At 33.7% G+C, this 27,062-nt stretch overlaps 1 pseudogene; it reads left to right on the top strand.

The window, feature by feature from the left end:
• Nucleotides 1–8,578: 8,578 nt before the first annotated feature.
• On the top strand, nt 8,579–10,166 carry LOC131053838 (berberine bridge enzyme-like D-1; annotated as a pseudogene).
• Nucleotides 10,167–27,062: the final 16,896 nt, after the last annotated feature.

The following is a 27,062-nucleotide window of genomic DNA, read 5'->3' as shown; positions in this document are numbered from 1 at the left end:
AAAAGTGATGTTACATTTCTAAATTTAATAATTTTTCAATTATGTGTGACTTATTCTAATTTTAAAACTAAATAGCTTTAAAAGTTGACATTATATTCAATTTATTTTTTGCATACATATATATGAACTTTTATTTCTTTTTTCCCAATGCAATTGAATAGATTAAATATGAATTTATATGCTTTAATTACCCTTCTCACAACTATCATCTATTAATTAAATTAATTCATACTAAATTAAGTACATTTTTATTGCAAAGTTCATTTTTCTTTACAATACATACTAATTATTTTTGTATTGAATCCCTCTTATATGTCTGTGTGTGTGTGTGTGTGTGTGTGTGTGTGTGTGTGTGTGTGTGTGTGTGTGTGTGTCTATATGTGTATTCATGTGTATGTGTATGTGTATGTGTATGTGTATGTGTATGTGTATGTGTATGTGTATGTGTATGTGTATATAAATATATGTCTATATGTATGTATGTATGTATGTATGTATGTATGTATGTATGTATGTATGTATGATCCAAAGATAGAAACATTTTGAAAGCCCCTTCCCTTACTTCCTTGCTTTATTGCTTTCCATACATCTTGGAGATAGACGAATCCATCAATTCAAATTGCCCCCCTCCTTTTACAAAATTTTTTGGCATCTTACCTTGAATGATTCTTCCCTAACATAGTTTAATATAATCTTCAACCACTTTTGGAGTCATATGGAAATGATCTAAACCTTTCTTTCTCAGCATCACACTTTTCCCATCATTTCTTATCTTTTCCATCCAATGTCTAGTTTATCACGTCTATTTCCCACACAAAAACATCAACAAAAAAATTAATATGACATATAAAAGTTTCTTTTGCATAACTCACTCCATGGTAATGCCTTTGATATAAATATGAAAGAGACAAAAAATACAATGATCATGTCATAGTTATGGTAAAACTAGAAACTTGAAAGGTGAATATTTGATTGATTTATTTGAAGTCCTAAGGTTTCATTTTTACTAGCAGAAAATAGAAATAATTTTTTAGTTTTTGTAACTCTATTATAACCATCCTAGCCTTAAACAATGTAATAGTTGATAACTATGCTAACACTAAGAACACCTAAAACTTAGGAGTCTATTCTTTTATGAAGAAGGAACATATTAAATCTAAGTCATCACTATAGGTAAACAAGCAAATATATTCAAATTTGAACTCTGCCAGATGATCATTCATTACATTGTCATGAATTTTTAAAGCGTTTTCATATACAAAACTTCCTACCAAAATGCAACTAAAAAAAAACTAGAACATTAAACTAATTTGTTGTTTTTTATTGCTATCTTATAACATAAAACTAATTAATGTAAATACCAAACTTATTCCCTGATTTATTCCAGAGATTTGAAAATACCAAATAGTCGTTGCCGTGCCAGCCACGTAAAACAAATTTGCCTTGTGACACAAATCTAGTATGTTATAGTTTTGATATCAACAACTATATACGCGCTTATGTTTGCGACCAGTTTTTGGTGATTATTATTTCGATTGACATTGAAATTATGGCATTTTGGTTGAGAGAAAAATAACTTAGTTCATTAATATTTGTCACCTTTGGTGTAACAACAAATTTACAAATTTATTTATTAGTCTCTATAATGGATAACTGAACTTGTTCAAATATATATTCAATTGATTTGAATCTTATGCAAACTTTAGTGTTTACTTTTATTTAATATATGTTCAATTGATTTCATCTAAAACATCAAACATGTTTAATTTTATCATATTTTAATTATCATCGAATCATAATAAGTAAATTAATAGTTTTACCAATCTTAACGATGAATTACTCTTGGTTAAGAGACAACGAAACTTCAAAACATAATTGGAAAGAGATTTAGTCTCATAGCCAATTGCAGCCTTTGAATAGTCTATGAATAAATATTCAAGACAACATTTATCTGAATATGACTTTGACCATTAAAAATGATAAATCAAATTCTAATCACCAAGACTTATTTAAGATTTATAAAATTAAATTCATGGTAAGAGCTTTTTATAGGTCATAGTTATTTTTATAAAACTATGAATATATTTTGGTTCAATATTTCGAATCACATTTAATAATCCATTAGTAAGAACAAAAAATATTGTAGAAAAATATATACACAATTTTATATAGAAAAACTATTTATAATGAATTAAATTTACTTAAATAGAACATGAAAATTCATAACTCCATTAAATATCATACCTACATGTTTAAGATAAGAATAGAATTTGTTGAAGAAAAGTGAGTTTTAAAAATGTGACTTTTTAGGTCGGGACATACTATAATGTTAATATTATATGTAAGCTTATTGTATCAAAGTATGTAGATTTTATTTCTATGGTCTATAGCTGAGTGATTGCTGACATTTCTTTAAAGACTTTATGACAATTGAATATTGTCATTGTTTCTTTTAAGATGAGCTAAAATATTAAGCTATATGTTTTAAGTAATTGGAAAGTAATTTTAATTATTTTTTAATTTTAAGTAAAGATAATTTATTGTAAATTAAAATAGTAAAATCTTATTTTCCAATAATAATTCAAATTGAGGTGAGGGGGAATGGTTTAAAGTTGGAAATTATGTTTTTGTTTTATAAACTATGTTGAAATGATGCTATTCTTTGAAAATAAAGTGCTTTTGTGTGGATAACCTTCCAAATATATAATTTTTACCTGTTCGAAACTTTTGAAGTTGTAGATTTTAGACTTTTAACTATGCCTTTTGTAGTGAATCTAATTAAAACCAAAACTTGAATTGGTATTCTGCTTTTCCTAATAACTTTTTAATGTTTATGGTAGTTGGCCTCTTCTTTATAAAGACTCATTTTTTCCCTCTTTGGATGGTGTTTCCTTCCTTTTCAATCAATGATTGATTATGTTCATGATCTTTATATACCTCGAAAATATATGGATTAGGCTTTAAAAAGTTATGATTTATTCAAAGGAAAAAAATTGGTCGGGGTTTCAATTTACCATAGGGATTAAGATAAAGCACAACTATAATTCTCCCCTATAATGTACTCAAACATGGTCTATACTTAAAATGTGCATTTTAATATGGAAAATACTATTTGTGCCCATCTTCATGAGCTTGATCTTCAAGTTGTAAAACAGATCTATGATGTTTCACAAGCTCTTTATTTTCTACTTGTGCGTGTCTCATCCTCCCAATTCTCAAAGGAGTGAATTCTTTGATATTATTGATTATTAGTATGATGATGAGAACTAATTCAAATAATGGGTGTAGTTAAATTTAGTTTTTTAGCTTTACTTTTGTACCATCACATGTTCTTGTTAGATCACGAATTTGTGTTTCTCTCAAGGAAGGTCTTTTTCTCTCTTTGTTGCCTTATCTTCAATGGCAATCAAATGTAATATGCAACTTTCTTTGCTAAGATATAATACTGTTTCCATATGTATTAGGCTACTCTATGGGTGGATTTTTTAATCCTTTTATATTAATATATGTTTTAGACTTTATTTCTTTAAAATAAAAAATAAAACAATATGTTATTCACCATGTTTTCATCTATACCATTAGTGCATAAGAAGGTTAAAAATGAACTACTAAACTCTTTGTCAAAATTTTTCAATAACTTTCTTATCTCCACTATCTACTTTTATAAAGGTAATTATTTATATTGAACATTTTGACATTTTTTCTTATAATTTACATTAAACATAATATTTTTCTTGAGATGAATTTATTTGTTTCAAAGAGGTTTTATTTTGTAATCAAATAGATAGGTTGATCAATATAAAATTTATGACTATATGATTTTTATAATTATCTTTACCAAAATTATTTATACCGATATAAAATATGCTTGAAGAAACTAAAATTAATACCTTTACCAAAAATTATAAAAAAATGAAACCTCCCAAAATAATTGAAGATGTTAAGTTAACATCCTCTCATAGAATGTATTACCTTTAATATTACATATTGAGAAGATTCAATTCACACAAAAAAAATGTGTCCTTGAGAATATCACAAAAAATTTAGATGGTATAGAGTAGAGGCATCCCCAACATAAAATGTCATGGTTATTAACAATTATTTTGAAGCAGGGAGGTGGAAGAAAGATCGCCTCTCAGGTCTGATTTGAAGCAGAAGAGCATCATGGATGAGGACACGGCTATGAAAGATGATCAAAACACCGAGGATAGGGAGGTTAGTCTGGAGGTCAATCTTGATACTAGGGATGTCAAGAACCAGGGAGAGCACCAAGTGGACATAGGTCTTTGTATAAATAATGGAACGGAGAACCTCAAACAAGTGCTCAACTGGATTCAAAAAGAAATTGAGGGCATTAAAGTCAAGCAAGCCAATAAAGCTGGGAAAATCAAAACCCTACAGGCCTTAGGTTCCAGAAAATTCAACTCCCTCCCAGATTGTCTAAGTGAGCTAACCAAGGCAATTGGTAATGCGGAGGAGATTATAAATGCCAACCGCAACAATTTTACTTGCTTGGAAAATAGAGCAGATGCTACTGATCACAGACTGGATGGTATTGAAAATACACTTAAAAAAATTGGGGAACATAGCCACAGGATCCTGAAGGTTGCCTCGGCGAGAATGAAAACCCTCATCCGCAAGCTAGAGATCTACCAAGGGGATAAATCCATGGAGGGTATTATTGAGGTCAAAGATGAAACCCTTGAGGATAAGGAAACTAGGCTTGGAAGAAGAACCAGAGCTAGTACTAAAAGGATGCAGAACCAGAGCAAAGAAATAGAGGACATCAAGTGGGCTGCAAAAACTATGGATCAATTGGAGATGGAGGCGGCAGAGATGCTTCAAAATTTCACCTAAGTTCGTCCTTTTGTTGGTCATTTTTGGTTTTTAGTCTGCTCTGATCTTTTGCTTGCTGGCATTTTGTACGCCAGCTGTCTTTTCTTTTGTTGCTGTCTTTTTCTTAGTTGTGCGTTAATGCTTATCTTTTGATCTTCCTAATGTACTAGGTTTCAAGGACACATCAAAACCTGTTTTCCCTTAATCAAAAATAATTATTTTGAAAAATGTTCTATAGCTACAATGAATGGCCATAAATACATTAATTATTCTTACCGATCCCTATATTTTTGTGCCAATTTTGTTTGATCATTTTATATACCCTTCTACCAATTATTTATAATTCATTACTAGTAGTTTTCATAAGTGTGAATAATTTTACATGTGTGCATGTATAAATCACAGCATGTGGATTGCATGGTTGGATGAGATGGAGAATCAAAGCTCACATTGCGGATTTAATTAAGCTTATATTTGGGATGATATGGTTGTGTTGTATTACATTACCTATAACACTCTGGACTATGTTATTCAAATTTGTACTTTGGTTCTAGACTAAAAATATGAGTTATTATTTATAAAAATATGTTGATTAATCATTTATATTAGATAGATATAATATAAATTATTGTAATTGTGTTTTTTATATTCAAAATAATGAAAATGAAATATAATTCTTAAATTTTTAAGTGGATTGTGTTGATATCAAGCTAACTACCCTATCAATTTATTGAGGTGACTGTAGGATAGTGTTTTTCCTTTTAGACATGAGTTGGAGACTATCACCAAATAGGGAAGTAAATCCTAGCGAAAACTCATAGTTTAGGAATTTGAAAATGCACATACAAATTGATACACAAATAACTATTTTTTGTGGATTCAATATGGTGAAGTGTTGAGCTATAAAGAATAAGTGATTTTGTGTCTTTCTTATCAAGATTTAAGTTTCTATTCAGTATTTTGGATTTGCATTTCTTGATTGCATGAAAATTATACTTTATCTTTGATAATATCTTTGATACCAAGAAATAATAGCATGTTAGTGTTATATTTAAACTAACCATCATCAATCTTACTCTTAAATTACCACCTTAGTTATCAAGTCAAGTAAACTATAATAAAATTATGAAGACATAACTTATAGGTAAATGAGAATCATGAATGTGTGAAGTGGGGAAATATGGTTCACTGGCTTGAATAGGAAAATTAGGAAGCTTAAGACCTATTTCTGCTTTAATCACTTTGAGAGGGAGACTGGTCCACTTGGCTCAAGATGTTCTTATGCATAACATTAATTTAGTGGTTCCTCATGGGGGTACCTGAAAGATGACTTTGCAATTTAGGAGGAAGAATATAAAATAGGGTGATAAGGTGACCAAGTTTCTATGTGCATAGGGAGATAGTGAACTAATCTAAACCGATTCCAACAAAATATTCAGTAGAGCATATTTTAACTAACCCACAATCTGAATTTTAGGTAGAAGTGAAGGGAGCAAGATGATTTGCTTGGCCATCTCTTGGGACTATGACAATTTGCTTGGCACACTCCTGGTAGTTTCAACTTTGAGAAATTGCAGACTATAGATCTCTACCTATGTGTTTTGTGCCTATTTATGTAGGTCTATCACTTGTTCTTTCATGTAGATTAGAGAGAAAATGCTAGGTAGAAGTTGGTTTGCCTAATTCAAACCCCAAGTTTGGAATTAACTATGAAAAATAATTGAAAGGAAAGTGTGCTAATATATAACAAAGGCTAGATCTAAGAATGAGAATGTCATATACGTTGATGATACAAATGCTTCTCTAAAGGTGATCACAAATTTTGATGCAATATAATGCCTACACAAAAGACCTAAAAGGACATCACAAAATGAATGCTTGCATGAAAGTTGCCACAATGAAGAGTATGGTGGAATTAAATGCCTTGAGTTTTCCTCCTATGCTTAGTTCATGGTTAAGCCTTCTAGATCTAAAATGAGGGAGGATACCATGCTTATATACCTCTCCCAAGCATTTTGGGGTGCAAAACTCAGAGCAGGCTGACACGGGAAAATATTTCTCACTTAACTATGATGACCATTAAGTGCTTTGAATTTGGGCCTAAGCATTATGGAGCATGGCGCCTTGATCATCCCGCTCGCGAGAGTAGGGCACCATGCTCCCTCCAATGTGGCCATAAATTTAGACTTGAGGTCCAAAATGGGAGGAAGAAGTTGAAATGACATGTGGAATTGAGCTAAAAAGAATGAAACCTGATGCGCAGGGTCATAAATGCTAAAATAGGGCCTCACTAAGAAATAAATTGCATAGGGATGTAATTTACGACGTTACAAAATGCTAGATGCTCTAAATTTTTTGTAAGAAAGCTAATATAAACAAGATAAAATGTCTACTAGTGATCTCTATACCTAACCCCACACCATTTGTGTAGCTATTAGCCACATAACTAGGTCCAACTACAAATCGGATATAGTAGGACTTTGGAAGACCCCCATCAATCCAAACTAATGTATGGCTTGTTTGTATTGGACATTGGAATACAAGGTACAACACAATCTTTAGGATGGAAACCTTCACAGCACATCCATCGAAGGAAATCTATATCCTTAATTAAAACTCATAATAGTAATAGAATTTCTAAAGCTATAAGCATAAAACACGGGTGTTATTTATGGGGAGTGTTCTATTACCTAAGATGTCTATCTTGCACAAAATAATATATAAAAATTGTTCCCTCAAAGTCTAACTAATCTCCAAGAACCTAATATTGTCACATTAAACATTATTACTCTTATGTCCAATTACAGCTGTAATTGTTACTTATAAAAATAATAATATTGTGACAAAGTCAACGTCTTAGAAAAAATAAAAAATAAAAAATTACAAGTGAAAAGCACCTAATTTAATCCTACATTTTCATATTTTAGAATGAGTAAAATCTATTTAATATGATTAGATAATAAATTTGATTTCTCCTTAGAATTCAGAAATAAATGAAATAATAATTGTTCATAAGAAAAATAAATTTTATTGACAATATGTGAAAATGACGACATTAAACATTTTGTTCAAAGATACTTTCTTCTTAATTATTTCCATTCAATGTATTCACAGGTAATTCTGCCATCAGCCAGGAAAGATTAAAATTGAAGTCGTCAGATCTTACGCCATAATAAGGAAAATTTTTATTTATATTATGTAAAAATGATACCATTCAACACTTCGTTCAAAGATATTTTCTTCTTAGAATTATTTGCATTGAACGTATTCACAAGTAATTCTGCTGGCAGCCAGGAGAGAATAGAAATGAGATAAATTTAAGTCGTCAAATCTTACGCCATGATAGATAAATGACCAGTAACTCTAAGCGGATGATGGTAAACAGTTCAGTTTCTCTTGCATAAGATGATAAAGACGTAGGGAGACTAAAATAAATATTGCTGGGCACGCGATCAAAAAGTCAACCGTGCATACCGAAGGTCCAGTCGCCTCAAAGATTTTATGTCGCACAGGAAAATTTGAATATGAAAGCCGTTATCCTACGTGCTCTACAAAGTCGCCCATTGATAAGCGTAAGCGAAAATGTCTGCAGCCTCTAGATGGATTTTACTGTGGACTGGAATATTTGAATTTGAAAGATATTTTCATACGTGCTTTCGGTTATAAATAAGGGCCAAAGTGCGCTTTGAATATTAAGAACATTATAACTGACTTGATCAGTTTTGGATCAAGTTCATATATGATGGCTTTCTGGAGTTATATGAGAATGTTTAGCTTGTTTGCATTATTGTGGGTTGTAAATTTGGGAGGCCGAGATGCGGTTGTGGCATACTCATCACAAAATGCAACTGCACTAGCGTTCACCTCATGTCTGAGTGGAAATGTTATCGAAAACGTGACGTTCAAAAGCTCTTCTTCATCAAGCAACTACTACTCGCTCCTCGAATTCTCTCTGCAGAATCTGCGCTATGCGGAAGAAAGCGTGCCGAAGCCATACGCTTTGATTGTCCCGGAGAGCAGAGACCAACTGCACAAGTCAGTGCAGTGCTCCATACAACACGGCTGGCAGATAGTGATGCGCAGTGGAGGGCACAGCTATGAGGGTCTTTCCTCCACTTCTCAGGCTCCCAATTTCGTCATCATCGATGTCATGAAATTGGAAAGAGTTGAGGTGGATATGAAATCCAAGACGGCTTGGGTGGAGTCCGGTGCAACTTTAGGCCAAATCTACTCCGCCATTGCAAACAAGACTTCGCTCTACGGTTTCCCTGCGGGAGTCTGCCCGACAGTAGGCGTGGGCGGGACTTTGAGTGGAGGTGGGCTTGGGTTGCTCGCAAGGAAATATGGCGTCTCGGCAGACCACGTTATAGATGCCCTGCTTGTGGACGCCAATGGCAAATTGGTGGACAGAAAGGGGATGGGAGAAGATGTGTTCTGGGCCCTCCGAGGCGGCGGTGGAGGGAGCTGGGGTGTGGTTGTGGCGTGGCAGATAAGGCTTGTCAAAGTGCCTCCCGTAATCACCGTGTTTAATGTCAACACGACGGGAAACGATAACGTGACAGACCTTGTAGAACGATGTTCAATCTGTTGAACCGTTTGCCCCCGAGGATCTCTATATCCGTGTCTTTGTGTTCGGAGGCAGTCCTGTTAGCCTTACCTTCAATGGAATGTATTTGGGTTCTCTACCTCAACTCCTCAAACTTGTGAATGAGATCTTTCCTGAGATGGGTCTGGTCGCCGCCGATTGTAACGAGATAGACTGGATCGGCTCGGTCGTCTCGACTGCTGTGGCCAACGGATATTCTGCCGACCTCCTCAACAGATATCTTGCCACCAAAAGGTACTTCAAGAATAAGTCCGATTATGTGAAGAGCGCTATCTCTTCATCAGGCCTACAGGGAGCATGGAAGATTATGGAACAGAAGCCCGACAGCCAAATGATATTGGCTCCCTTTGGAGGCGTAATGAATAGGATACCATCTACTCGGATTCCCTTCCCCCATCGAGCAGGGTATTTATATGAAATTCAGTACATACTCAACTGGGACGACACTTCCGAAGATGCAGAGTCTGTGGCTTGGATGCGAAAGTTGTACGAATACATGACTCAATATGTTTCAAAATCTCCCAGAGGTGCTTACGTCAACTACATAGACCTTGACTTGGGCCATGCATCTGCTAATGGAACCTCCACCGCACAAGAAGCAAAGTCGTGGGGCGAAAAGTATTTTGGTGTGAATTTCTTCAGGCTGGTGCATGTCAAGACTAAATTCGATCCCAACAATATTTTCAAGAATGCTCAGAGCATTCCACCACTCAGTCACACTTGATTTATATCTCTTTCTTATATTTCCATATTCATTTCCAATAGAAGGTAGAAACTCTCGTGATTAGGAATTAAATTCATTAATAAACCGACACTACTATTCTTTAGCAGGAATAGTGAATGTGCCTCATCATGTAACAATGTGATATTGGATATAAAAAAAATTTCATGCAGTTGGTAGAATCTTACGGTATGGTATTTAAATAAATTTGAGACACTCATTCATCGTTTATTGATATGGAATTTTATTTTAAGATGGGATAAATCATCTTTCGTTCCTAAATATGCTTAGATAATTTAATTACAGCTTAGATAATTTAATTGCAGTGAGTGATTCTGACCTAAGATAATGATTTAAGGTTGATATTAGAATAAAAAGAAAAAATTAAATATCAAAGGTATTCCATTGAAAATCGAAGGTAGAAATATTGTAAAAAATTGATATGTACATTTAATTAGAGCCTTCATTAGATTATTTTAAGAATTCATAAATTGATTATATTGTTCTCTAGTTTATACATATAATCATAAACCTAATCTCCTAATTTAAAAAAATGATCTAGAATGCCAGAGCAAACTAATAAGAGATAGAAGACTGACACATTTTTTTCTGGTCACTTTGCTTATATTTAAAAGCAAGTGATGTCTAAGAAATTGTTTGGGAATTGGTTAAGTGGTAACCATATTTTCTTATTTTAATTCTTAGATAAATTTATTTAAGTAGTTTATAAGGTTAGTTAAAAAAAAAATGGACATAAGTACCTAAAATAATATATGTTCATATATCCTATAATATGCTAACAAAAAATATTTTATGACAAAACGAAAAATAAATAAAAAATTACAAGGATAAACATTCTTTATCTACAATATTTAGGAAACTAATACAAACTAAGAAAGAATGGATGACTGGTAAATATTTATCTCAACATTGTTTACTTACAATTGAAGAGAAGTGTTGTATATAAATATTGTTTGGAAATTGAATAAATTAAGGTCCTCTACCATTCATTCAAGCATATTATGGTATTTTAGTAAATTTGAATTAAAATATAAATATTCATTCATTGTTTTTTGATATAGAGTTTGATTATGAATACCATTTTCATAATTTTTAATAATATTATGAATATTTCATTTAATATATGCAGGTGCGTATAAAATAAAAAACAATCTCTTAAAATATCAATAAATTTTATTTTTGCACTAATGATATGTGTTTATACAATTAAGATCTTATCCTCCAAAAAGATAATCAAAAATAAATTGTGAACTCTTTATGTAAAGTATATGAGAATAAATTCATATATCAAATAAACAAACAAACATTCTGTTTGCCATTTTTTCTAAATGTGTGCAAAACAAACAAGAAAATTTCACAATCAACACCACACTTGGAATTGAAACACTTTAAAAAAACCTTGATCTAAAATTTCAAGTATCCATCCACGTTGTAAAACAAAAACATTGAAAAACAACATTGTCATTGAAACATTGAATCCATGTTCTCAAAACAATCATTTCAAATCTCTTGAGACATCACTTTTGGAGTTATGATCTTTTAGGTCCTCGCTTTGTCATGCCATTCTAGCTTGCCATACCTTTTAGGTCCTTGCATAGTCTTCACCTAGTTGCACCTTTCATCCTTATATATCTCATTTAGTTATACTTAGTCCTTTTCATACCACCCTTAGATCAATCCTTTGCATAGCACCCTTAGATCAAACCTTTGCATACCACCATTGGGTTATTTCCTTGCATAATCCCCTTAGATGATACCCATAATTTTTGCATAGCCTTCCATCATACCTTTAGGACATAACCTTAAACCTTAAATAAGTACCTTAGGTCATTTCATTATTGGTCCTAGCATTTCATTTATTCATATCCCTAGTACTTGCATACCAAAAATTAAAAAAAAATAAAATCCAAAATCCAAGTAAAACATTGCTTGCTCTTAGGATTTCTCATCTTATGTTTGACATCAACTTTTGATCATCAATCACCCTTATCACTTGAGGTTCATCTTCCTTGAGTTAAGGAACTTATCGATGTCTTTGAGTTGGTATTCTGCTCAGAGTTCATCATCTCCTATCATAGAACATGCCTTCTTTTTGATCACTTATCCTCATGTCTATCCATCATAGCACAAGTCAAACCTCACATTGCAAATATTTTTAGCCTAGAGAATCCTTAGTCCTTGCATCAAACATCATTCATTCTTATATCACATTTAAGGTTAGCTGCACATCACTTTCCTATCATATAGATCGCATTTTTGCATCAATCCTTTAGTAGTCATATCACATAGATTGCAACTTTATATTGATCCTTAGTTGCATCCCAATCTCACTCATATCATATAGTTTTTCCTTTTCCCATTAGGGTTTGCATCATAACTTGAGTCTTATTCATCATCATATACATAAACCTTAGGACAAAGATCAGAAAATCACTTATGTCTCCTAACTCGAGAATTAATATTTTTCAAAATCATCTATTTCAAGATGGAGACAATCTTATTGATTTTGATGAAAAAGAACAAATTAGCATTGCAACCAGTGAAACTAGTGACACAAGTGAAACAAGTGATGAAGAAATAAATCAATCCACCATTGATGAAGCATTTCATGATCATAGATTTAATAAACTTCTTAAAGAGGTGGTTAAGTGTGATCCATGAGCATGCTTCAAAGCCCTTGTTGATGCTCGAATTAAATTGCCACCTGATTTTGACATAACATTGCTCATAGTTAAGGACAAATCGAGAGTTAGTAAATCTAAACTTGCAAGGAGAAACAATGACGAGAGGATAAAATATCACAGATCTTTCTACTTGCAACCAAGATACAAGAGATCTATGAAAATATCGAAACCTATGCCTACTAGTGATCCCATTTTGAGTGAATTGAGAGCATTGAGACAAGAAATAGACACTTTCAAGAATAAGAAGGCATTGTCACAATAGTTTTATATTAAGGACAAATGTCCCTATCCTTTTGACCTGAGTTTTTTGATGCCACCTTTTTCTATTCATTGGGAAATACCAAACTTGGATAAGTATAGAGGAAAAGGGGACCCTAGAGATCACTTGAGAGAATTTTGTGTCACTACCTTGGAATTCATAGTAGATGAAACATACCTTATGAGACTCTTTTCTTCCAGTCTTGGAGGAAGTGCCATGGAGCAGTTCTCTAGATTACCTCCAACGATCAAATGTTTCCAAGAATTGGCTAATAAGTTAATTTCACATTATGCTTACAACTGCGAACATGAGGTATCTGTTAGGGTTTCAAGCAGATCCGAAGGAAATATGAACTAACAATTATATGTAGATTTAAATACAAAAGATAAAGAAATAAAATACCACACAGATAACACAGAGATTTAATGTGGTTCACACACAATGGGTTATGTCCACCATACATAGTCATCCAATCTTTCTTATTATCCAACAAAAATAGTACATCAACCTTACAATGCCTTAAGCATCCCAGCCGCTAATAAAATGTGTTTTTAGGGCAACAGACAAACTTGGTCATTTTTTAGGGTTTTATTACAATGTCGATTTTCATCAACAAAAAAATGGCATACAGGATGAGTGTACAGTACTTTATTGATCAGTCACCACATATCAACAATCTCCCACTTAGAGACTAATTAGGCTCCACATCAAACAATCTCCCACTTGGAGACTGAAACTAGACGACACCACTGTACATGCAACATCCACTGGATAAAACACTTGGACTTGACTAGTATAAATTCCACAATTATCAATCAAGAAGACCAATAGAAACTGATGAAGAAATCAGCTTCTCATGTGGAACTGCCTTTGTGAACATATCGACAGGATTCTCACTTGTGTGAATCTTCTCAAGCCGTAATTGACCCTCCTCCAAAACAGTCCGAATGAAGTGGTACCTGAGTTGAATGTGCTTTGTCCTTGAATGAAAAGTAGATTTCTTCACAATATGAATGGCAATCTGGCTATCGATATACAATGGGTGATCCTCCTGTGTCTGACCCAATTCCTCCAGAAAACATTGTAACCAAATCATCTCCTTGCTGGCTTCTATAACAGCAACATACTCAGCTTCAGTGGTTGAAAGTGTAACAACCTTTTGTAGCTTAGAAATCCAACTAACTGTAGTTCCCCCTATAGTAAAAACATACCCTGTAGTACTCCTCTGAGAATCAATATCACTTGCTAGATCAGAGTCAACAAATCCGCTCAGAGCAATATTAGATCCTTTGAAACATAATGCCTTCGTAGTAGTTCCTTTTAAATACCAAATAATCCATTTCACAACATTCCAATGTTCCATACCCAAATTACTCATAAACCTACTCACAACTCCCACTGCATGTGCAATATCTGGCTTTGTGCATACCATTGCATACATCAAACTACCAATAGCTAATGAATACGGGATGTTAGACATTTTCTTTACCTCTTCCTATGCCTTTCGGCACATCTCCTTAGTCAATTTGAAATGACTAGCCAAAGGTGTACTAACTGCTTTTGCATCATGTATGTTAAATCTTTTCAACACCTTTTTTATATACTCCCTTTAGCACAAATTCAAGGTTCTATTTTTCCTGTCCTATGTAATCCTCATACCGAGAATTTGCTTAGCTGCACCCAAATCCTTTATAGCAAATGACCTAGCTAATTTCTATTTAAGATCATTTATATATTGCATGTTAGACCCAGCAACAAGCCTGTCATCAACATAAAGCAACATGATAATATAACTGCCATTATGCAATCTCTTAAAATATACACAATAATCAGAATGACATCTATGATAACCATGTTCAACCATGAAACTATCAAATTTTAAATACCATTGTTTGGGTGCTTGCTTTAGGCCATACAAACTTTTCTTCAACCTGCACACCAAGTTCTCCTTACCTTTCACCTCATATCCCTGTGGTTGCAACATGTAAATTTCCTCCTCCAAATCTCCACGGAGAAAAGTTGTTTTGACATCTAATTGTTCATGATGTAAATCATCTGCAACCACAAGACTAAGTACAGTTCTAATTGAAGTCATTTTTACAACTGGAGAAAATATTTCATCATAATCTATACCCTTTTTCTGTGCGAAACCTTTTACCACAAGTTTGGCCTTATATTTTTCTTACCTCCTTCCTCCTCCTTCAGGTGATAAACCCATTTGTTAGGCAAGGCTCTTTTTTCTGTAGGTAACGGGACTAAGTCCCAAGTCTTATTTTTCATCAAGGACTCCATCTCCTCTTTCATGCCTAGCTCCCACTGTTGTTTGACATCCACCTGCATTGCTTCTTCATATTCTTCTGGTTCACTAGAATCAATTAATAATATAGAATACAAAGAAGGAGAAAATCTTTCCGGGGGTCTACTTGACCTCGTAGAACGTCTAACACTTGCAGGAGTTTGTGGGACAATCTGTTGTTGCTTAGCATCAAGTACTTATGGCATTTCATTTTTTAGGAATCTCATCCAACACCACATATTCTTGTTTGTCCTGTTCATGCTTCTTTTCCTGCATATGTTCTTTATACATCACTTTCTCATTGAATATAACATCTCTACTTCTAATTATTTTCTTATTTTCAAAATCCCATAACCGATAGCCATATTCATCTATCCCATATCCAATGAAGGTACATTTTTGAGATTTAGCATCAAGCTTGGTTCTATTTTCTTTATCAACATGGACAAAAGCTTCACAACCAAAAGTTTTCAGAAAAGAATAATTTACCCTTTTACCAGTCCATGCCTCCTTTGGAATACCACCATCCAAAGGGGTTGAGGGTCCTCTATTTATCAAATAGACACCAATATGTACAACATCTACCCAAAAATGTAAGGGCAATCCAGCATGCAATCTCATGCTCCTCGCGCATTCCATGATAGTCCTATTCATTCTCTCTGACACACCATTTTCCTATGGAATTCCTGGAACTGTCTTCTACTTTCGAATCCCATTTAAGGAGTAATAATCTTCAAATGCTTTGCTGAAATACTCGCCTCCATTATCCGATCTAAGACACTTCAACATTTTTCCAGTCTCATTCTCAACCAAAGCTTTCCATTTCTTACAAGTTTCAAAAACATCTGATTTTTGTTTTAGGAAATATACCCATGTTTTTCTGGTTGAGTCATCAATAAAAATAACATAATAACAAGAGCCACCAAGAGTTGATACCTGAGCCGGGCCCCATACATCCGAATGCACAAGCTCTAATTTCTCACTCTTCTTCTCTTTCCCAACCTTGAGAAATCTAACTCTTTTTTGTTTGCCATAAACACAGTTTTCATAGAACTCTAAATCAATCTTCTTTAGTCCTAGCAATAGATTTTTGGAGTGAAGGATTTTCATCCCTTTCTCACTCATGTGCCCAAGTCTATGGTGCCACATTATCGAATTTGTTCTTGCAACATCTATTGTTGTTGTCCCTTCAGTAACTTTATCTGTAGAAGCTAAGGTAGAGTAAGTGTTACCAGTATACAAATATAATGTGCCTACCTTCACACCTTTAGCTACTACTAATGATCCTTTAGTGACCTTCCAAATATTGTCTAAGAAGGTAACTATGCAACCTTCACTACCTAGTTTCCTTGTAGAAATTAAATTTCTTCTTAAGTTAGGAACATGTCTTACCTCTTGCAGAAACCAGTCATTTCCATTCTGCGACTTGATCTTTATCTTTACTTTTCCAACAATTTGACAGGGCTCATCATCACCCAAATATACCTGTCCAAAATCACCTTGAACATAATTTAGAAAATATTTTCTATGGGGTGTAGCATGAAATGAAGCCCCAGAATCTATTACCCAGGAATCATTAACGTTATCCAAACATAAGATTAAAGCATCTTGTGAAGTATTACTTGCAATATTAGCTTCCTTACTATCATTTTCATTTTTGTCTCCTTCTTTGTTTTTCCTAGACCAATAGTCTTTCTTTAGATGACCAGGCTTTCCGCAGTACCAACAATCTTTTTTTCCTCTAGATTGAGAGCGTCCTTTCTTTGACTTCCCTTGTGACTTCTCATTCCAAGGGCCTTTTCCTCTTTCCTTTGATCTTCCTCTGTTCTCGACATTCAAAATACTACTTGATGATGTTGAAGTCTCACCTATGCTTTTCCTTCACATTTCCTCGCTTAGGATAACACCAACAATATCATCAAATACCAAAGTATTTTTACCAGAGACAGAGTTACTTACAGCCATAACCAAGCTATTCCAGCTTTTTAGCAAAGAACATAAAATCAAGAGAGCCCTAACCTCTTCTACAAAGGTAATTTTTACCAAAGACAATTGACTGGTAATTGTATTAAATTCATTTAAGTGCTCTGCTTCAGATCCTCCCTCACTCAATTTCAAATTAAACAAACGCTTCACAAGAAATACCTTATTCGAAGCCGAGGGTTTCTCATACAACTTAGCCAATGTTGCCATCAAATCTACAATCGTTTTTTCTTCTGTAATATTGAATGCTACAGATGGTGCAAGGCACAGTCGAATGGATCCTAGTGCCTTTCTATCTAAAATGTCCCACTCTTCATCTGAAATTGTGGTCATTTTCTTTGCCTTTCCTTCCAAGGGCCACCACAAATCCTTTTGATACAAGTAATCCTCCATTTGCATTTTCCATAACTGATAATTTTGGCAGTTAAACTTTTTGACCTTGAATTTGGAATCCTCCATTACTCCCACTCAAATCTGAAAGTCCTGCCAATTTATAGAAAACCTCACTCTAATACCAATTGTTAGGGTTTCAAGCATATTCGAAGCAAATATGAACTAACAATTATATGTAGATTTAAATACAAAAGATAAAGAAATAAAATAGGACACAAATAACACAAAGATTTAACGTGGTTCACCCAGAATGGGTTACGTCCACCATACACAATCGTCCAATCTTTCTTATTATCTAGCAAAAATAGTACATCAACCTTACAATGCCTTAAGCATCCCAGCCGCTTATACGTGTCGAGTGTACTGTACTTTGCTGATCAGTCGCCACATATCAACAGTATCCATGATGGACCCCTTCAACACAAAACAAAAAAAAAAGGAGAAATTTTTGTAACATTTTTTCAAAGATGGAGACATTTAACAAACATAACACCTTATGACATTGTCGATAAGAAACTTGTTGACCTCTTTTGTTGCAACTCAAACAAGGAAATTGGAAGAGAACATCATCTCAAGTGTTTAGACTCTTCTGAGGAAGTAATAGACTTGGGATGTCACATTGAAAAATGCTTATTGACAATGGTACTATAAAGATAAATGATAATAAAGATCACAAAGGATTGAATTCAAACCATAAAACACCCCTTTGGGCTAAGAATAAGAATATGGTTAATGACAAATTTGTTGAGATGAAAATACTAAAACATCATCATTTGTTTACAACCTTAAGGGTTCATCGTCAGACAAAGGAAAGGAGAAACAAAGAAGCTTTCCTAAATGAAAATTTACACCATTGGGACAACCGCTCAAATTACCATTGAAAGAACTCCTTGAAAACAATCTTATAACATTAACAAAGATAAGGGAATACAATCTGCAAGTTAAACCCCCATGGTGGAATGATGATCAGTTTTGTGACTACCATAGACACAAGGGTTATAAGACTAATAGTTGTAATAAAATCTGACATGTCATACACGACCTTCTTGATGAGGGAAAGATTTCAATTGATGGGCATACTCCTTCCAGTAACTCTGATCATGAGATATTAAAACATCATTTCCCTAAGGATGACAAGGATAAAGGGAAGGCCCAAAAATATGGTGATGGCGTGAACTATACCAATGCTAAATATGACTATACCATAGACAACATCAGTGAGATCAATAATCATGTGAACACTTTTATCATAAAGGGGAAAGAAACTAATTACAATTTTACCACCCATAGAGGCACATTTATTCTTAAGGGCTCTAATTCTAAACCCACTACACCATCTTCGCAATACAACCTTATAGAGAATTTAGGGAAGATGCTCACACATATTTCTATACTTGAGTTGCGATGCTTATTCCCTAAGCATCAAGCTATCCTTGATACATCACTCACTACCACTACCATGCCTACAAACTTACATGTAGATCAATTCTAAGCTTTGGTGGGACACATCACCACCTTGCCTCATACCCTAACTTTTACTAAGAATGATGACTCATCCATGAAAAAACCCCAGAATGCATGCTTACACATTGAATTCCTTGTCCATAGAGTCAAAACTAAGTGAGTTGTGATAGATGAAGGAGTGGGTCTAAATATTTGTACCTTGAAGCTGATCATAGAATTAGGGTTCGTTGAAAGCACGGTTGATACAATGATAAAGATTACAATAAAGACACATGATGAAGAGGAACACTCATCTAAGGGATCAATCATATTGCCTATGAAAGTGGGACCTGTAGTAAAGGATGTGATTTTCCAAGTCCTTGATCTTCCCTTGACCTATAATATTTTCCTTGGAAGGCCCAAGATCCATGAAATGCAAGTTGTACCCTCTACATACCATCAATGCATCAAACTTCCGCATAATGGTGTCAAAGTTAGAATACCAGTAGATCCAAATCCTTTTATGTAATGCAATAATCTGAGTTCTAAGACTGAATCCATCATACCTAGCAATCATGAAGCACCTCCTTCTCAAGCATGTGTTGACCCTAAGTCTTTGAAAACATCCACATCTAAATCTAATGAAGTTGAGATTAGAATATAGGTGAAAGAATAGGGAGTGGGAGAATATTCTATGAATCATGCTCTTTGCATCAAAAAGTCACCAGAATCTCTTCAAACTGTTTCAAATTTGAAATTAGATTTTTTATTTTTTAATTAAAAATTTAGTTTTTTAATTTTTAAATTAGAAGTTATGTTTTTATTTTTCAATTATAAATTAGATTTGAGTTTTTTTAATAAGATTTAGATTTTAGTTTCTTAATAAGATTTTAGATTTTGTTTTTAATTAGATTCTAGTTTTAGTTTTTAAATTAGAAATTAAGTTTGATAATTTAGATTTTTTTTAATAGATTTTTTATTTGTTAATTAAATTTTAATTTTTGTTAATTAGATCAATGAATTTTTACATTTTGTTAGTTAGACTTTTAGTTAATTTTTTTTAATTGGGTTAAATTGCCTATAGCATTTGATTTGTTTGTTAACTATATTTCAAATTTTGGGAGGCTAATCTTTGTTTCTTTGTGTGCTTGTGTAGGTTCCCTCTTACGGCATCTAATATTGTGTGTTGAATATAATATCTTAAAACTATTAATGTTATTTTATGCAAGATGCATGTCGAAGAAATGGTCATTTTTGGTTGTTTGATTTTTAGATTAGATCATATTTCGAATTGGTGCTCTAAAATTAATCAGTTTCTTTTGTATCTTGAGAAATAGGCTCTTTTTTGTTTTACCTTTTAGAGGTCCCATCTCTCGAGAATCCCTTAAGGCTCGGTGAGAGGGAACGACCCAAGTGGTAACGGGATAAAGCCAAGCTCTTCTAATCCACTATAAATAAATGTGTTTGTGATAAAAGTTGCAAGCAACAAGTGTTTATTAGTTCATACCAATGACGTGTCTCCCCATAAACTCTATAGAGCGCAACCTCTATAGGATAGGAGCCTTCCTTAATGGAGAGTATGCCACCGCATGTATGACCACTCGAATAGATTCCCTTACTAGATACCTTTTGTTTAGAAGCCAAAAACCTTCTAGTTATTGATGCAGGAGGTTGGACCTCTGAAGCGGCTTACATTCTTATGGTTCTTAGTAGAGATACAAAGTTTGCCATGAGGAGTTTTTATGGGGACTGGTTCTTGGATGTCTTAGAGAAGTGAGTTCCGAGGGTGGAGCCAGTGGGGTCAAGCATCTAAGTATCCGGTTTTAATTGCATAGCTCGAGGTAACCTCCAAGAGAGATTCAACAACTTTTGTCTTGGCCAGCCTTAGGATTGTGCTTGAATGTGTTTTTATTTCAAAATCAAACAAAACTTCTATTTGTCATGTTTTTTGAGTGTGTACAAAAACAAACAAGAGCATTTCACAATCAACACCACACTTGAAATTGAAAAACATTACAAAAACTTTGGTCTAAACTTTCAAGTATCTATCCATGTTGTAAAACAAAACCATTAAAACATCGAATCTGTGATCCCAAAACAATCATTTCAAATCTCTTGAGACATCAATTTTCAAGTTTTGATCTTTTAGGTCCTCACATCATTCTACCTTGCCATACCTTTTAGATCCTTGCATAGCCTTCACTTAGTTGCACCTTTTCTAAGTTTTCATATCTCATTTAATTATACCTAGTCCTTGCATAGCACCCTTAGATAAAAAATTTGCATAGCACCCTTAGATCAAACCTTTGCATACCACCATTAGGTTATACCCTTGCATAATTCCCTTAGATCATACCCATAATATTTGCATAGCCTTATGTCATTTTCTTAGGACACACCCTTTCTCCTTTTACACCTACATTAGGTCATACCTAAATTATTGCATATACTTCCACCATCTCCCTTTAGGAATTAATCCCACCTGTTGCATACTTGAATTAAAAATCTAAAAGATCCAAAAACATTGCTTGCACTTAGGATTTCTCCTAGGTCTGACATCAAATCTTGATCATCAATCGCCCTTATCACTTGAGGTGCATTTTCCTTGAGTTAGGGAACCTATCAATGTCTTTGAGTTGGTATTCCGCTTGGAGGTCATCATCTCCTATCATAGCACGCCCTCTCTTTGATCCTTTATCCTTGTGTCTATCCATAATAGCACAAGTTAAACCTCACATTGCAAATATTTTTAGACCTAGAGTATCCTTAGTCCTTACATAAAACATCATTCATCCTCATATCCCATTTAAGGTCTAGTTTCACATCACTTTCCTATCATATAGATCACATTTTGCATCAATCCTTTAGCACATTCCCATCTCAATCCTATCACATAGTTTACACCTTAATCTTTGCATTTATCCTTAGTTTCATCCTCATTTAACTCATATCATATAGTTTCCCATTTTGCAGTTTAGGGTTTGCATTCCATCTTGAGTCTCATATATTGTCCTAGGTCAAAGATTAGAACTATTATAATTCTCCATGGATACCTTGGCTCAACAAATTTAAGATCTCAATAGAAAACTATATTACATTCAAGTCCAACAAAGTTAATCAATGACCCCTTTTGAGAGACAAATTTATGATATCAAGAGTGACAAACTTCAATGAATGCTAAAATAAATATATAAGGTGGAACAACAAGTAATTGAATAGCAAAGCTCAAACCTCAAGAAAAATCACATGAATCCTTCACCAAGAAAACAAGACATTTCTTTGAAATATACCTTAGATAGATAGTTTACACCTTAGGGAATATCTATTGAGTCATCTTTAAAAGAACTTCTTGAGCACAATCTTATCACATTGCCTAGCACAACCCCACAAGGATGTAAATTTTCAGTAACTATTGTGCATATCATAGATAAAATAAACATAAGACTTGATCAAAGTGCATGGAATTAAAACATAAAATTCAAGACCTCCTTGATAATGGTGTCATCGAAATTAAAGATTCTAATGACTCACCTAAAGAGAAACAAGGCACCACTCCTAAGCATGTCAAATTTTTGAACCTGTGTCTAGTAATGACCCACATTTAGCCTCCATCTCTTCCATAATGCCTCCATATCCCAAGGCTTCTCAAAAACAATACATACCATATCCCTCAAACAATGAACCTAATGATGAAACTTCTCGTGTTGATCCTCAAGATCTATCAACAGTACAAATCCAAACTAATCCATTTTTTGTATAAATCCTTTATACAATTCATATATACTAGATCCTATGCTATCATGAACTCTAATTCCAATCATACCCACTCTAAAAGTCCCCATCCAAAATGCTTCCTCATCATGCAAAAACATGAGCACCTTCCAAGAATCCTCCATGCATATCAAAAACACTACCCCTTCCTTAAAAGTGGCTCCATATCAAGAGGATAATATAAAAATCAAGAAACAAGTTCTATCATAAATCAAAATTAATAAATTAAAACTCTCAAATCCCATTCAATGGTTGAAAAATATCCTACCTCCCTAGAATCCGATGATGGTCCCCTTCCATCTCAAGAGAAAAGCATCCTTCCAAATCCCATTCCCAATCCACTTCCTAAGAAAGATCATGATGCCTCTTACACCTTTTCCAATGATCCTATTCAAAATAAAGAGTCAAACACCCTTTCTACTCTCTCCATTGGTCCTTTTCCATGTGAATATCAAAGTATCTCTTCATATTCTTGTCATAATCCTCAATGTTCACCTCAAGGATCCATCATGCCTGAAAAGCCCTCTCATGTTCATATCATTCCCTACATTCCACCTCCACCTCAAAATGGACTTTCATCTTGCATAAAAGTAAGAAGAATCCCTTTGCTAAAAAGATATTCCAAAGCATTCATTACCGAAGGAAAGGGTTAGACATTCATGAACAATGTATATTAGAACCCCCTGATATAAAATAAAATCCTGATTATAATGGCTACATTTCTTACTCTCAAGATGTTGGTATCCCTCATAAATCTTATATTTCTCCAGTTAAATCCAAACATATACATTCTGGATCCTCCAAATACATTTTGGGTCCCTATATACAAAAACCAAAACCCTCAACCCTTCCATCCACCTTGGGTCGGTATATCTCTCCTTCTCCTATCCGTATTACTTCTAAATTTCAGTCCGCTAAGATTACCATAAGTCAAGATCAGAAAAGGCACACATCCTTGAGAACCTTCCAACAACCCACCCACATGAACTCTCCATATCATTCATATCCATCCATGAATCCTAATTCCATTGGAAGCAACTTGGATGGCAAGCATAAAATTCCAATATTCTAAAAGCCACATGAATCAAAGGATCAACATGTCCCATATAATCGACATGCAAAAAAAAAGAAAAAGAAATGTCCAAAAGGCTACAAAGGCCCACAAAAAAAGAAGAAAATTCAAACTTTGTATGGCTTCCTAAGTCTTAAATCAAGGTAATGCATTCTAAATAATCACAAAAAAATAAAAAATCAAGAACCATGTGGATTCCCAAGTCACCCATATAGGGCTTGCACACTAAAGAAAAATCAAAATCGGCATTCAAGTTTTCTACCCTAGCTTCTCCCACATCCACTATCCTAAAACCTTTTTGACCTCCTTGATCCATTTTGGCTCCTTGTACCCTAAAATCCACATCAACCTTTCCATTAAAATCTCAAAATCTAGAATACACTTTTCCTCCATCACGCCACCACCCCTAAAGGTGTGCACTGATGTTGATCTCACCAGCATTTCCATTCACCCATGCACCATTCTTCCAATATCCCATCTATTATCCAACACCTATTTTTCGTCCTTCCATTCCTATTATCTAATCCTTGGCATAAATCCTTAACCTGGTTTCATTTCATTACCCTACCAACATCTTTGAGCATACCTCAATGGCCCTGGTTTATAGAAACACATATTACAAGCATACCATACAAAGAAGTGAGATGTTTTATTCCTTCTTCCATCTTCTATGATGCACTCATTATATTTCAAAAAGTGAGAAAACAAGAAAAAAATGAGAAAAAGAGAAAAAAAAGAAAAAAAAAGTGAAAAAATAGAAAAAAGTAAACAAAAATAAATTCGTTCATGTGTGTAAACCACTTCTTGTGGCGCCTTGGGTAAGTACCATGATGAAAACATAGCAAACAAGCATCATGCATAATTTATTATCCTCTTTCACTCTTCACTGGGGGCAAGTTCCATCCATACACATCCATCTATTATCCTTCATCCTCCATTATCCCTCATTCACTTGACCTACGTATGTATCCCTTTTCCACATTTGATCTTGACAAGGTTAAGGATCTTTGTAGCCTTTGTATGTCCTATCTACTCACTTGGTCTACACCCTTGAGCTCCTATCCATTATTTTGTCCATTGCTTGTTTCCATCCTTCATTACCCCCTTTGATCTTGCTTATCATACATGTGTTCTATTCAAACCCATCATTTGATCTTGATCAAAATTAAGGACATAAAATGTAAAAAATCTCTTGACATGGCCATTCCTTTGGATCACATGATATTTGTTACACCATATCATTTCTTTACATTGATATATCTAGTCCCTATGCTTGGATTAACATGTTATCCTATTGAAAGGCATTCCTTGAACATCACATAAGCCTTTACCATCTTTCACTTATGCATTCCTATCCCATTTGTTCATTCACCCTCTCAAAATCCCTTTCTCCTTGCTAGACACTAGGGCAAACATTAAAAAATCATAAAAATTGTAAAATATCCTGAAAAAATCATAAAAAATTGTAAAATGTCCTAAAAAACATTAAAATCATAAAATTTCCTAAACAAAAAATCATTAAAACAATAAAATGTCTTGAAGAAATCTTAAAAATCATGAGATGTTTTGAAAAAATTATACAAATCATAAAAAGTCCTGAAAAAAAAACCTAAAAAATTAAAATATTTATAAAACCCTAAAAATCATTAAAAAACCAAAAACATGTAATAAACATTGTGATGACACAAAAACTTCAGATAAGCATGCAACTTTGGAAGTTCAACAAAATCAAGATGTCACAAGACAATGATTAAGAGACATAACAACTCCTTATTGACTTATCGAAACAAAACACATTAACTGTGAATAAAAATCATTTGGCATGAAACATATTATTTATTTGTTTGCTTATTTTCTTTTGATTGTTTCTGATCTTATTTTTTGTGACATGTCTTTTAGCTTTTTCGGGGATGTCTCTGACTAGAGATTTTATCTCCAAGATGTCTTTGACTAGAAAGGTGAGGATTGGGCATGTTCACCTATTTGTTGCTTGTGGATTGTTCCTTAGTAATATGATGACTCATCTTAGAAAATGATCATCTAAGATAATCGAGACATATGGGTCTCATGTGAACTAGGGCATCCCTTGACTATCCGATGTGGTTTTTTTTCCATGCACTTGGTATTGAACCATTTGTGTCTAATCTATATCTAGATGAATTTTTTCCATTGGCCATAATAAGCTTGATGATAACTTTAGCACTTAAAAAGCACGAGAATTCTGATCACTTTCATATCCTCTTTCTCATTCTTCTTTCTCGTCATTTTTCTCTTTTCATCACCCCTTTTCATCTCTCTTTTTCATCATTTTTTTCTTCATCTTCTTCATTCTTTTCAGTGTAGCAAGATCAATCAAATGTTGTATCCAATCGATGCATGTATTTGAATCTTCAATCACTTTATCAATCAACTTGCTTTTCTCAATCTCAATGTCCCCTGGGTTAATCAATCAATTATTTGATCACCTTACCTTGCGCTATTATCAATCCCTATCAGCTCAATCAACTTATCAACCGACCTATACAATTCATTTTCATCAACTATGCATTTCCATCAAATGTACATCTCAAATTAATCACTTGTGCAATATCAATTATCCAATATTCTCTCTCGTGATCTATCAAGAGATCAATCTCCATCAATCTGTTTGATCAATCTCTCAAGGGGGCATAACCAATCAATCATCATCCTTACCAGGATATCACTGGGGCATGTATCAGTGGATCATTTTCTTTGAAACAACGTGAGAGGCTGCATTGTCTCAAAGAGGGGCAAAATGTAGACACATAAAAAATTTCATCAAATTTATCCTCATTTAACTTCAAATTTGCTTCAACCATTGGGTAGATCCATAATCTGTTTCATCATTTCATTATTATCCATTACTCATATTTTCATTTTCATTATATCATAATATATGCATTATTCCATTCTTCATTAGATTATTATCATTCATATTATTCATCCACTAAATTTA

The sequence above is a fragment of the Cryptomeria japonica genome, chromosome 2, assembly GCF_030272615.1.
Source record: "Cryptomeria japonica chromosome 2, Sugi_1.0, whole genome shotgun sequence".
NCBI lineage: Eukaryota > Viridiplantae > Streptophyta > Pinopsida > Cupressales > Cupressaceae > Cryptomeria > Cryptomeria japonica.
Note: the sequence above shows the minus strand (reverse complement) of the source record. Positions and strands in the feature narration are given on the sequence as shown.